General features: G+C 42.3%; 1 protein-coding gene across 2 annotated transcripts in view; it reads left to right on the top strand.

Moving 5' to 3' along the window:
- The first annotated feature begins 4,871 nt into the window (after positions 1-4,871).
- TRABD (TraB domain containing) overlaps positions 4,872-14,985 on the top strand; it is a 49,043-nt gene continuing 38,929 nt past the window's right edge. For both annotated transcript variants that reach the window (XM_048499712.1, XM_048499713.1), the window contains exon 1: positions 4,872-5,046. The gene's annotated coding sequence lies outside the window, so the exon portion shown is untranslated. The remainder of the gene's footprint in view (positions 5,047-14,985) is intronic.

Here is a 14,985-nt window from a genome sequence, read left to right as displayed (position 1 = left end):
CGGAAGTAGGGTGGGTAGCATATGGCCAAGTTTTGCAGATGATACCAAATTATGTAGGGTGGTGAGAACCACAAGGATTAAGTAGAGCTCCAAGCGGATCTTGATAAATTAGGTGAGGCTCAGAAATGGTAAATGTAGTTCAATGTAGCAAAATGCAAAGTGATGCAATATAGGGCAAAAATCCAAACTTCACATACATGCTACAGGGTCAGTGCTATCAGTCACAGACCAGGAAAGGGATTTAGCGCCTAGCTGATAGTTCCATGGGAATGCTTTCAACTCAATGTATGGCAGCTGTGAAAAGGCAAACTCTATGCTGGGGATAATTAGAAAGGAATTGAGAATAAACTGCAAAGATTGTCATGCCCTTTATATAAAGCTGTGGTGCCAATCGCACTTGGAGTAATTGTGTTCAGTTCTGGTCGCCACATCTCAAAAAAGGATATTGAAGAGATAGAAAAAAGTGCAGAGAAGGGCTTAATGAGGATGATTGAGGGACTGCAGCACCTTCCTTATGAGGAAAGGCTGCAGCGTTTGGGACTCTTTAGTTTGGAGAGGAGACGCCCTTGAGGGGATAAGTACTGAAGTCTATACCATGCATGGGTAGAAAATGCTGACAGAGAGAAATTTTCTCTTCAACACTAGAACCAGGGGCATTCATTGAAAAATGCTGGGGAAGAATTAGAACTAATAAAAGGAAACACTTTCACCAAACGCGGTGATTGGTGTTTGGAATATGCTGCCACAGGAGGTGGTGTGATGGCTACTAACCTGGCTTTAAAAGGGCTTGACAGATTTATGGAGGAGAAGTCGATTTATGGCTACCAATCTTGATCCTCTTTGATCTGAGATTGCAAATGCCTTAACAGTCCAGGTGCTCGGGAGCAACAGCCACAGAAGGCCATTGCTTTCACATCCTACATGTGAACTCCCAAAGGCACCTGGTGGGCCACTGCGAGTAGCAGAGAGCTGGACTAGATGGACTCTGGTCTGATCCAGCTGGCTTGTTCTTATGTTCTTATGTTCTTATGTCTTCTTTTAACCAGCAACATAAGGAAACATGGAAGGCATATTAAGGTTATAGAGCTAAGGATGCAACAAAAGTGGCCCTTCAAGAAAACATGGAAGGCACATTAAGGTTATAAAGCCAAGGACGAACAGCAAGGGAAACGTGTGTAAAGACTAAGCAACCACAGGAACCGCGTTACACACAAGGCAGTGGCTATTTGATTTCAAACCAATGTAATATAATTCAAGCAACATTGTTACATCTTAATTTCTGTAACACCTTTTATGATATATACTTTAATATATTATTTATTGTTTGTTTAATGAATTGAAATTATTATGAAGACACACTGGCGTAATGCCCATTGGGCAAGGTGGGCAGCTGCCCAGGGCATCACCTTATGGGGGGCATCAAAATGCTGGGTTCCTTTCTGGGTATTTTAGTGGTTTTCCATTTTTGGCCTGCAGGGGGTGCAGTTTTTAGGCTAGCTGCTAGCAGCACCAAATTTTCAGCGTATCATCAGGAGACTGTCCTTATGATACCCCCCAAGTTTGGTGAGGTTTGGTTTAGGGAGTCTAAAGTTATGGACACTCCCTGTGGTGTCTCCCATCCTCATTGTTTCCTAATGGGAGCTAATTAGGAGATGGGAGCAACAGATTTTGCAGGGTCCATAACTTTGGCCCCCCTGAACCAAACTGCACCAAACTTGGGGGGTATCATTAGGGCAGCCTCCTGATGAGACCCTGAAAGTTTTGAGACTGTGCCTTCAGAAATGTGCCCCCCCACAGCCTGCAACCCCCATTGACAGCAATGCAGAAAAAACTCAATGCAGAACAAAGATTCTGGGCAAATTTCTAGGATGTTCCTGCAGGGGTGCATTTTCTTGGATGTATCAGCACCAAAATTTCAGGGTATCATCTGGAGATGATGGCACCCCCCAAGTTTGGTGCAGTTTGGTTCAGGGGGCCCAAAGTTATGAACTCTCAAAACTGTAGCCCCCACCTCCTATTAGCTCCCATTGGAAACAATGGGGGATGGGGCACCCCCTTTGGGAGTCCATAACTTTGGACTCCTTGAACCAAACCTCACCAAACTTGAGGAGTAGCATAAGGACAGTCTCCTGATGATATGCCGAAATTTTGGTGCTGATATGTCCAAAAATGCACTCCCTGCAGGCGCCAATGTCCTGGTGCAAAAAGAAATTTGGTCGTGGTGGAGTGGCTACCAGGGGGCATCCAACTCAGGTTTTGCCCAGGGCTATTATTTATTATTATTATTTATACAGTTTATTATTTATACAGGGCTACAGTTTGCCCAGGGCTGCCTCGTTATGCCCCTGTGAAGACACTGTCTGCAGATAGTGAATTGCCACTATTTTTTACAGAGCACCTTCGGTATTGGCCTAATTGATGTGTATACTACTTATCATAACTCTGAAGAAGAACACTCCTATTGAAAACGTCACATTAGTACTGAGTAGATGTTTATGTTTCTAAAGAATTGTTTGTGACTCTTTTGGAGGGCATCCTCTTTTGTGCTGTGCCTTTTATAGGGACACCTCCTCCAGACACAACATTCAGCTTATCTGCTCTTCTGGAATATTTACTGTAAAATTTTTTTTAAAGAACTTGCTTATATCACAGAGTACTTACTTTGACAACAATATTGTTATGTAAGACCAATCTTGATCCTCCTTGATCTCAGATTGCAAATACCTTAGCAGACCAGGTGCTCAGGAGCAGCAGCAGCAGAAGGCCGTTGCTTTCACATCCTGCACATGAGCTCCCCAAAGCACCTGGTGGGCCACTGCGAGTAGCAGAGTGCTGGATTAGATGGACTCTGGTCTGATCCAGCAGGCTAGTTCTTATGTTCTTATGTTCTTAAGACTATGTTGTTTGCAAATGACACTAATTCATGAATGTACTGTATTTAGTTATTGAATTATGATTGGAAAGCCACAGTTAAAAGATTGTAGAAAGAAAGTATTTTGTGTATATTTTTGTATATATGTTCTCAGATCATGCTGATAAAATCACAAAAGGTGTTACAGAAATTAAGATATAACAATTTTGCTTGAATTATATTACATTGGTTTTAAATCAAGTAGCCACTGCCTCGTGTGTAACGCGGTTCCTGTTATAGAGCCAAGGAGCCAAAACTGGGTTTGCTGTAATCTGAAGAAAAAAAACCCTGGAAAACTGGTAAAATGGAGCTGCAACAAAGACTTTGCGTGATAAAAGACTATAGAATTGGAAATGATTATATACTTGGTCTTTCTAACTCCCAGTTTCCAGTTTAGGTAGTTGACACTGTTTGGACCCACTATTCTTTGAGAAAGTCAATGAGAATATGGATACAGATAATGGGAAAATGACACTGTTTGACTTTTGATAAGGAGGTGGCCCGCGACTTACCGCGGCCGCCATTTGCCACCAGGGGAAGGGGGCGGCATCAGGCATGGCCTCGCTTGCTGATTGGCTGGGGGGGGGGGGTTGACGTCAGGTCGCAGAGCCCTGGCGACAGCCGCCCAGACCACCCCTTCCCCATTTAAGCCGGGGACAGGCCACGTGCGGCCCCTCTTTTGCCCCGCCGGGAGATTGTCCCACCCACCTCTCCCCTTTCTTTTCTGGGGTACAGAGGCTATTGTTCTTGCTTTATCCTTGTCATAGCCATTGTCGATTTGCGCATGGGGGACTGATCTTGCCTGGGGAAGCTGCTTGCTCTCCCCCTTTGGGAACCTCCCTATGAGGTAGGGGTGGAGCAAGCCTGGGGTCTGGCAGCCCTGCTTGGGTTGAGACAGCTTGCGCCCCCCTCAGCAAATGGGGGATTCTTCAGAATGCGGCCGTCCGCCGGTCTGGAATTCCCCCTTTCATTGCTGCCCTCCTTTAACTCAAGGGTGAATTCATTTTCCTCAAACAGCGGGTTTGAGGAAAGCTGCTTTGGGTCAGCCTGCCTGGCTGCCCAGCTATCAGATCAGACCCCCATGCTGCGCCACGCTCTTCTGTCTTTCTGCCAATAAATGCTATGGCGATGGCCAATTTTATTACCACAAATAAAGTGTCTGTGTTTATTTCAATAAGTTGTGTGTTTGTTACCATGGCAATCATCCCTCCCTCTGGAGGCAAAGGCAAAAGAATCCTTTGATCAGCAAGTGATGTAAAGCAGGAAGTTTGGAGAGGAAAAAGATTAGGAGGTTAAAAGATCAATAGTATTGTCCACAAATAGTATTGTCTACAAATAATAAAGACTACAGTTCAGTCGAATGGAAGTCCTATTCTCATGGTACAAAGAACGGCAGTCTTCGGCCAGTGTCTCCCTCCAGTTCTGCCTATGTCGTACCTAACAAAGGTGCAAAGGATCGGGCTGCGCAGGTAGCAAAGCTGCTGCAGCTCTAGGGCTTATTCCGCACAGCATATTTATAACGAGTTGCAATCGTTATAAATGAACTCGTTTTTCCTTTTTATAAACGAAAACGAATTCATTTACAACGACTGCAACTTGTTATAAATCTGCTGTGCGAAATCCACCTAGGAGACTTTGCATCAGAGAAGGGCAGAGATTGCAGAAGCATACAAACTACAGGAGATCGAAGCCTCTAACCGCACTTTGAATCATTTCAGGAGAAGCAGTCCCAGCCACAAGCTACAAAAATCAGACGACTCAAGATTCAATTGCAACCCTCCTGCCTGCGACGCTGAAACGCGCACCCAACTCTCAACCTGATTGGGACCAGCCAGGCTTGGGTGCCAAACTGCACATGCGCTTCGCTCTGCTCCTCGGGAGTCGTAGTTTAATGGTGAGAGGGAAGCAGGAAGCCGGACTGAACTACAATGCCCAGAAGGCGTCGCGGTGCGGCGTTCCCTCCACCCTCCCCATATGAATGACTAATACAACATGTTGTCAGGCTAACGTGCTTCGAGTATCCGGAGGGTTCTCTTCCCTTTGGGGCTTCACTCTAAAGCTGGTTCCTGTACCCGTTGAGAGTTTGAGTGACGCTTGAAACAGCCTCCTGCCTAGGGAGCGGCTGAGCTGGCAAAGTAAGTGTCGGGGGGAAGGCGAGGGGTTTTCATTTCCTCCTTGAGCGGGCAGCACCTAGTTGGTCAAAGGAGGGTCGTTTCCATTGCATTGCGTGGCATAGAGAGGATTGTCAGTCGCCTGGGCTGGGAGGCTTCAGCTGTGGTGGAGTCCCGTTTATAGGGGACTGGCAGAGAAGAACCTGTCTCCAAAATGGCCAAGAGTCTGTAAGTGAATTGAAACAAATGGAGAATAAGGGGATTTCATAGTCCTGTTGACACGCAATTTGCTAATGGGAAAAGTTTAATACGCAATTCAGTTGATCGATTTTGAGGCCCCCTCTGAAACGACTTCTTCTGCGCCCCTGTGCACACTCTAGCCTGCTCCACCTACCTGGAAAATGTTCTTTAAAAGCCTTGTGGTACTTCAAAGACTGACGGATATATTGTGATATAAAGTTTTACGAGTTGTCATACGCACAGTCAATGTTGTTTGCTTTTAGTTATTTCTCTGTGAAGGTAGTTTTTTTAAAAAACAAAAGAAAAGTTGAAATCAGTTTTTGAGCTCAGTGCATATGGTATTGGGGAAGTTCAATTTAGAAAACTTTTCTCAGGGCTACCTTGGGACTGTGCTGCATAAAACTACATGTCACACGATATGTCATAAAAACAGAATTGCTTTTCTAATTATGTTACCATCACCCTCTCCCCAGCCCTTTAACAAGACATTTAATCATTTTATCAAGCACTAGAAGGGTGGCTTGTATTGCTGGTGACGTTCCAGCAATTGGGGACGTAGCATTTCTGAACACTATCATTGGTTAGAACAGTGCACGTGGTTCAGTTCAGGTCTTTAATAAGCAATACATATTAATTGGCAGTGCTCGAACCGCTTATGAGATAGACTACTTTAATGGGTAACCTTTGTTGAAAACATAGAATAGAGTTTCTCTTTTTTTGTATTAGTAGCAGTGGCAGGTTCGCAAAAAGTCTAAGGCGCTCATCTTTACCTTTAGGGTAACTTGGCCTGGATTCTACTGAAAATGGGATATACATTAAGCTGTTGAAAGAATAATCTGGTAATACCAGCATGCCTTAACAACTGTTGTTTATGGTCTTTTCTGAGAAATTGTAGCATTTGATTATATTATTCCCTAGTGAGGGCACAACTCAAAACTGCGTCACCAGCAATACAAGTCACCCCTTTTGTTCTTGGTAAAATAATTAAGTGACTTGTTAAGGGGCTGGGGAGAAGGTGAAGGTAGCATAATTAGGGTCGATTCCGCACTTGCGTTATCGACCTAAGTTCAAGCTGCGTTCAACCTAAGTGCTCCACACAACTACTGGGATCGACGTGGTTTTGTACCAGCTTCGCCCCGTGTAACGGTCAAATTTCCAACTCCAGTTGGGAACTACTACTTTTTCAGGGAACCACGCTCGAACTCAGCTCGATTCCAGTAAAGTGCGGAATCTCTGGCGCCAGGAGTCCCCCATTCAACCAATCACAGCTGAGTGTTTCGGGCATGCGTACAGCTGGCCAATAAAAAAAACGCCACCTTCGTCCCTCCATTCCTGTGGCAGTTTTTTTTATAACGTGTGTGGGAATAGACTGTAGAACAGTAGCCAATCGGAACGGAGCGGCGAAGAGGCACAGGATGTTTCCACCCTCCGAGCTGGGATCAAGCTGGTTGCAGTGGGGAACAACAGTAGCTTCGACCCAGGTCAGTACCCTTCACAGGGAACTGGGTTGAATCTATTTTACTCATGTGCAGAATTTTCTAGGTATTCCGAGGGGGCAGACCATAATTCCCATCAGCGGCCAATTTTAGGGGCTGATGGGAATTGTAGTCCATAACATCTGGAGTGCCAAAGGTTCGCCACCACTGCCCTAGAAGAACTATGTGTCTTTATTACACATCATGGGACACATAGTTCTACAAGTAAGGCTACAAAATATTTTAACTTGCAATACATATTTTTAAAGATTAGGAGGATTTCCAGGGTACCATATTCCATTGGACTGACAACAGAGCCTTTCATGTAGCAGTAACATTGTGGGAATAGATCCTGAAAGAATGATCTTTATTGGAAGTAAATCTAGGTGAGTTTAGGGCTTGTACTTTAGTGAGCGGGTTTAGGATTACACTGATAAACTGACAACTCTAAAGTCGTGTTTTGTCACTTCATTATTTCTGATAACTGAGACTACCTGGTTTTGATCAGCCAAGGACAGAATTATGAGCCAGCAGCAGCTATTATAGCACAGATGGCTTGTAACTGTCTGGTGAGGTAGTCCAGAGGCCAAGTTGACTTTACCTACCTGACTGTTGCATGAAAATGTTCATGTGAGTTGACACCAGACATTAACAGAACTAAAAAGAAACATTTAAAGCAACTAGGCATAATAATGTCCTTTTAATTCTACTTTTGTTCCTTTTCTTGCACAAAATTAATAGTTGGCTATACATTACTCAAAAGCCACAGTTTGGCCCTTCACACTATTATTTAGGATTCACAGGATATCTTCAGATTGCATTGATTAGCATGTAATACTAAACATTTCTGTTCTGTGTTGTCAGTGCCATGTGCTGTGCACAGCTGGGAGCCTCTGTTGACCTAAGCTCCCTGCTACTGTGTAAATAGTGGGGAAAAACAGTATCTGCCTTGCCTATTATAGGATATTCCACAACTAGCATGCATGTTCACTCTGTGATGTGTAGTCTTCACTCTCCTCTTTATATCATATATGTATTTATGAAAAGAGTTTTAAGTTCACTAGGTTTCATGATAACCCAGGATCACGTACATGAATGCACAGTGATTGTTCTGAGCTGAAAAGATTAGCTAGACTGATAGGAAGTAGGCTTCTTTCATTCCAAGAACTTGTTCTGATTTCTCGCTCTTACGTTAGTGCATGTCATGCTCTTGGCATTCACTGATGTAAAACTGGTGTGACTGGTATGACGACTAATTGGCTCTTTCCATATCATCACTGACTTGTCACAGAAAATAGACTTGAAGGCCAATGTTATTACTGAGGTTTATCCATTAGGTCAGAGTTCTCCAACATGACACCCATAGGTGCCATGGCACCCATTTTCCCAGTACTTGTCTAATTTTTCAGAAAGTGAACAGGGCCATTGTAAGGCAAGGTGTGTTATTGGTTGCACTCATCAAAGTGAGAGGTTTTTCCATGTGATCAGTACAGCCACAGTCACTGGAAGATCAGGAAGACTGGTAAGCACCTGGGTTTTTCAGGCTTCCCTTTTTGTATTCTCCCAATATTTCCCCCCTCAGGTTTTCCATGTTTTCATTCCCTCTTCTCTTTCTCTCTTCTTCCCCTTAATTTCCACCTCCTCTCAAAATTCCAAGGCTCTAAAAGGTGGTGACGCCACTTTAGGTACTCTATTAAATTAACACAATGTTGTTAATATTTTTTATGTAATGATGGTTATATGTGGAATACAAAATTAGCCTAGCTTGGGAGATCAATGGATGTGACTCATGATATATAAAATCATAAATCCATATTCTGGGGGGCGGGGGAAGAGTTAAAAGAATAACAAAAAAGTACAAATAAGAACAAACATCAGACATTTAAAATGTTTTTCCCCTTTCCTATAATTCTTTGTTGATAAAATGAAAATTATTTATTTTTAAAAAAAATTCTGGGCAGCTTTTCAGACTTAAAAAAATTGGATCTGTTTTTTGGGGTTAAAGCAGTGATTTGATTGTTTGTTCCTGAAAGTGTTCAAATGTCTAACCTACCACAAATTCTGGTCATTTCAAGTCATAGGAAGGCATAGGTAGAAAGTGAAATATTTTGTTTGCAAAAAGTGAGTTGTATCCTGCAGTGTAGTAGATAAAAATGGAATTACATGAAGCATATATTGATGTGAAGAAACTTACACTCTTCTATTTTGAGTTCCTGAATCCAGAATAAGTGTTACCACCCACTTACCTGAGCCCAGGTAGGAGCTACATTTCCTTCAACACTAAAACTAAATAAAGAACTGTGCCCAAAAATAGGTTCTGCATGCATTTCTCCTTTTGTATGCAATAACCAAGGCTTTTGAGCACAAAGCCTTTTTGAAAAATGGGTTACAGTGGTATTGCTTGATAATTGGGAAGGGGAGAGCTGAGGTCAGTCTTCCTAAACTCTTGCACAAAATTAATAGTTGGCTATACATTACTCAAAAGCCACAGTTTGGCCCTTCACAACCAAGGGCCAAACTTCCCCTTCCTTGCCAAACGATTGATTGGAGTATAGCTTAGATGGAGTGAAACCTCTGATTCCTTCCTCACTGTCCAGTTTATGTACTTGAGCCGCAGTGTAGCAATAACTGTGGACAGAAAGTACAGCTGGGGGAAATTATCTTTTAACTACTTTCATGCGATTCTGATAGTTATTCAGATATCATTAAGGTAGAGGCAACCTGTATCTGAATGGGGGTGTGGCACTGTGGTAAAACATCTGCTTTGAATGCAGAAGATCCCAAGTTCAATCCTGGGCATCTCCAGTGGAAAAAATACAAGTAGGTGAAAGGCCTCTGCTTTAGACCCTGGAGAGCCAACATCAGTCTGATAGATAATACTGTCCTTGATGGACCATGGGTCTGTTTCAGTAAGAGGCAGCTTCAAGTATGCATGGGCTTATGATTTTGATGTTGGTGTTTGGATAGTCACATAAGGGTACAACAGAGAGAACTTGAGGAATAATCCAAGTCATTTATGTTTGCTTTAGTAATCTTTTAAAACATTAACTATGGAAGTATTAATTAAATGGTTCTGATCAGAGAATGACATAAAGTCTTGTTTATGTTTCCTAGTGCGTGTTTTCCTAGTGTGTTCGAAGAAATCATTCCTAGTGAGTAAAATATTATGCCTGTAAGAAGAGTTGCCAACACTTGTGTGGGGGTGGGAGCCAACCAGAGGCGTAGCTGGGCCAGAGTGCGCCCGGTGCACACTCTGACTTTTTCGCCGCCCCCCCCCACCCACAGCAGCGCCCCTCCCACTTACTTTAGAAAACCGAGCAGGCTGCAGAACAGGCCTTCCTGTTCTGGTGGGAACTACATTTCCCAGGGTCTCCTGGGAAATGTAGTGGATTTCATAGTCCTGTTGACACGCAATTTGCTAATGGGAAAAGTTTAATACGCAATTCAGTTGATCGATTTTGAGGCCCCCTCTGAAACGACTTCTTCTGCGCCCCTGTGCACACTCTAGCCTGCTCCACCTACCTGGAAAATGTTCTTTAAAAGCCTTGTGGTACTTCAAAGACTGACGGATATATTGTGATATAAAGTTTTACGAGTTGTCATACGCACAGTCAATGTTGTTTGCTTTTAGTTATTTCTCTGTGAAGGTAGTTTTTTTAAAAAACAAAAGAAAAGTTGAAATCAGTTTTTGAGCTCAGTGCATATGGTATTGGGGAAGTTCAATTTAGAAAACTTTTCTCAGGGCTACCTTGGGACTGTGCTGCGTAAAACTACATGTCACACGATATGTCATAAAAACAGAATTGCTTTTCTAATTATGTTACCATCACCCTCTCCCCAGCCCTTTAACAAGACATTTAATCATTTTATCAAGCTAATTAGAAGTTGGTGGCTTCAGGCTGCTGAGTGACGTTCCAGTAATTGGGGACGTAGTGCATTTCTGAACACTATCATTGGTTAGAACAGGTGCACGTGGTTCATTTCAGGTCTTTAATAAGCAATACATATTACTTGGCAGTGCTCGAACAGCTTATGAGATAGACTACTTTAATGGGTAACCTTTGTTGAAAACATAGAATCGAGTTTCTCTTTTTTTGTATTAGTAGCAGTGGCAGGTTCGCAAAAAGTCTAAGGCGCTCATCTTTACCTTCCTTTAGGGTAACTTGGCCTGGATTCTACTGAAAATGGGATATACATTAAGCTGTTGAAAGAATAATCTGGTAATACCAGCATGCCTTAACAACTGTTGTTTATGGTCTTTTCTGAGAAATTGTAGCATTTGATTATATTATTCCCTAGTGAGGGCACAACTCAAAACTGCGTCACCAGCAATACAAGTCACCCCTTTTGTTCTTGGTAAAATAATTAAGTGACTTGTTAAGGGGCTGGGGAGAAGGTGAAGCGCATTAGCATAATTCGGTCGACCTCGATCTCTGCGCTATTCACTCCAAGTTCAAGCCTGCTGCTCAACCTAAGTGCTCCACACAACTACTTCGGGATCGACGCGGTTTTGTACCAGGCTTCGCCCGTCGTAATAGCGGCTTCAAATTTCCAACCCAGTTGGGAACTACTACATTTTTCAGGAACCACGGCACAACTCAGCCTCGATTCCAGTAAAGTCTTGAGTCTCTGGCGCCAGGAGTCCCCATTCAAACCAATCACAGCTGGAGTGTTTCGGCATGCGTACAGCTGTGCCAATAAAACGCCACCTTCGTCCCTCCATTCCTGTGGCAGTTTTTTTATAACGCGGTGATAATGGGAATAGACTTCGTAGAACAGTAGCCAATCGAACGAGCCGCTTAAGAAGGGCACAGGATGTTTCTGCACCCTCGTGCTTCGGGATCAAGCTGGTTGCAGTGGGGAACAACAGTAGCTTCGACCCAGGTCAGTACCCTTCACAGGGAACTGGGTTGAATCTATTTTACTCATGTGCAGAATCGCCCTAGAAGAACTATGTGTCTTTATTACACATCATGGGACACATAGTTCTACAAGTAAGGCTACAAAATATTTTAACTTGCAATACATATTTTTAAAGATTAGGAGGATTTCCAGGGTACCATATTCCATTGGACTGACAACAGAGCCTTTCATGTAGCAGTAACATTGTGGGAATAGATCCTGAAAGAATGATCTTTATTGGAAGTAAATCTAGGTGAGTTTAGGGCTTGTACTTTAGTGAGCGGGTTTAGGATTACACTGATAAACTGACAACTCTAAAGTCGTGTTTTGTCACTTCATTATTTCCCGGGATAACTGAGACTACTCTGGTTTTGATCAGGCCAAGGACAGAATTATGAGCCAGCAGCAGCTATTATAGCACAGATGGCTTGTAACTGTCTGGTGAGTTAGTCCAGAGGCCAAGTTGACTTTACCTACCTGACTGTTGCATGAAAATGTTCATGTGAGTTGACACCAGACATTAACAGAACTAAAAAGAAACATTTAAAGCAACTAGGCATAATAATGTCCTTTTAATTCTACTTTTGTTCCTTTTCTTGCACAAAATTAATAGTTGGCTATACATTACTCAAAAGCCACAGTTTGGCCCTTCACACTATTATTTAGGATTCACAGGATATCTTCAGATTGCATTGATTAGCATGTAATACTAAACATTTCTGTTCTGTGTTGTCAGTGCCATGTGCTGTGCACAGCTGGGAGCCTCTGTTGACCTAAGCTCCCTGCTACTGTGTAAATAGTGGGGAAAAACAGTATCTGCCTTGCCTATTATAGGATATTCCACAACTAGCATGCATGTTCACTCTGTGATGTGTAGTCTTCACTCTCCTCTTTATATCATATATGTATTTATGAAAAGAGTTTTAAGTTCACTAGGTTTCATGATAACCCAGGATCACGTACATGAATGCACAGTGATTGTTCTGAGCTGAAAAGATTAGCTAGACTGATAGGAAGTAGGCTTCTTTCATTCCAAGAACTTGTTCTGATTTCTCGCTCTTACGTTAGTGCATGTCATGCTCTTGGCATTCACTGATGTAAAACTGGTGTGACTGGTATGACGACTAATTGGCTCTTTCCATATCATCACTGACTTGTCACAGAAAATAGACTTGAAGGCCAATGTTATTACTGAGGTTTATCCATTAGGTCAGAGTTCTCCAACATGACACCCATAGGTGCCATGGCACCCATTTTCCCAGTACTTGTCTAATTTTTCAGAAAGTGAACAGGGCCATTGTAAGGCAAGGTGTGTTATTGGTTGCACTCATCAAAGTGAGAGGTTTTTCCATGTGATCAGTACAGCCACAGTCACTGGAAGATCAGGAAGACTGGTAAGCACCTGGGTTTTTCAGGCTTCCCTTTTTGTATTCTCCCAATATTTCCCCCCTCAGGTTTTCCATGTTTTCATTCCCTCTTCTCTTTCTCTCTTCTTCCCCTTAATTTCCACCTCCTCTCAAAATTCCAAGGCTCTAAAAGGTGGTGACGCCACTTTAGGTACTCTGTTAAATTAACACAATGTTGTTAATATTTTTTATGTAATGATGGTTATATGTGGAATACAAAATTAGCCTAGCTTGGGAGATCAATGGATGTGACTCATGATATATAAAATCATAAATCCTCCATATTCTGAAGTGAGGCGAAGAGTTAAAAGAATAACAAAAAAGTACAAATAAGAACAAACATCAGACATTTAAAATGTTTTTCCCCTTTCCTATAATTCTTTGTTGATAAAATGAAAATTATTTATTTTTAAAAAAAATTCTGGGCAGCTTTTCAGACTTAAAAAAATTGGATCTGTTTTTTGGGGTTAAAGCAGTGATTTGATTGTTTGTTCCTGAAAGTGTTCAAATGTCTAACCTACTACCTGGAAATTCTGGTCATTTCAAGTCTGTTGTGGAAGGCATAGGTAGAAAGTGAAATATTTTGTTTTGCAAAAGTGAGGTTGTATCCCGCAAGTGTAGTAGATAAAAATGAATTGCTACTTTTGTGTTTACTACATCGATGTGAAGAAACTTACACTCTTCTATTTTGAGTTCCTGAATCCAGAATAAGTGTTACCACCCACTTACCTGAGCCCAGGTAGGAGCTACATTTCCTTCAACACTAAAACTAAATAAAGAACTGTGCCCAAAAATAGGTTCTGCATGCATTTCTCCTTTTGTATGCAATAACCAAGGCTTTTTAACACAAAGCCTTTTTTTTGAAAATGGGTTACAGTGGTATTGCTTGATAATTGGGAAGGGAGAGAGCTGAGAGTCAGTCTTCCTAAACTCTTGCACAAAATTAATAGTTTGGCTATACATTTACTAAATGCCACAGTTTGGTCTCTTCACAACCAAGGCCAAACTTCCCCTTCCTTTGCCAAACTTGATTGATTGGAGTATAGTCTTTGATGGAGTGAAACTACTCTGATTCCTTCCTCACTGTCCAGTTTATGTACTTGAGCCGCCAGTCTTAACAATAAACTGTGGACAGAAAGTACAGCTGGAGGAAATTATCTTTTAACTACTTTTCATGCTTATTCTGATAGTTATTCAGATATATCATTAAGGTAGAGGCAACCTGTATCTGAATGGGGGTGTGGCACTGTGGTAAAACATCTGCTTTGAATGCAGAAGATCCCAAGTTCAATCCTGGGCATCTCCAGTGGAAAAAATACAAGTAGGTGAAAGGCCTCTGCTTGAGACCCGGGAGAGCCAACATCAGTCTGATAGATAATACTGTCCTTGATGGACCATGGCGGGTCTGTTTCAGTAAGAGGCAGCTTCAAGTATGCATGGAGAGCTTATGATTTTGATGTTGGTGTTTGGATAGTCACACAAGGGCATTTTAACAAGAGAACTTGAGGACAATCCAAGCCATTTATGCGGTTTGCTTTAGTAATCTTTTAAAACATTAACTTATGGAAGTATTAATTAAATGGTTCTGATCAGAGAATGACATAAAGTCTTGTTTATGTTTTCGTCTAGTGTCTGTTTTCCTAGTGTACCAAGAAATCATTCTAGTAGAGTAAAATATTATGCCTGTAAGAAGAGTTTTCGCCAACACTTGTGTGGGTGTGAGCCAACCAGAGGCTTAGCTGGGCTTCAGGAGATGGCCCGGTGCACACTCTGACTTTTCATGGGTCTCTCACAGCATGCCTTCCCATTTTCACTTTTAGGTAATGAAGCAGGTTGCAGAATAGGTTTTCCTGTTCTGGATGGGAACTACATTTCCTGTGGTCTCCTGGAAATGTAGTCTCTACCAGAACAAGGAAGGCTCCTGTTCTGCAGCCTGGACT

This window comes from Sphaerodactylus townsendi, linkage group LG06, assembly GCF_021028975.2.
Source record: "Sphaerodactylus townsendi isolate TG3544 linkage group LG06, MPM_Stown_v2.3, whole genome shotgun sequence".
In the NCBI taxonomy this organism is placed as follows: domain Eukaryota; kingdom Metazoa; phylum Chordata; class Lepidosauria; order Squamata; family Sphaerodactylidae; genus Sphaerodactylus; species Sphaerodactylus townsendi.
The sequence above is the reverse complement of the archived record's forward strand: the minus strand, read 5'-3'. Positions and strand labels throughout refer to the sequence as shown.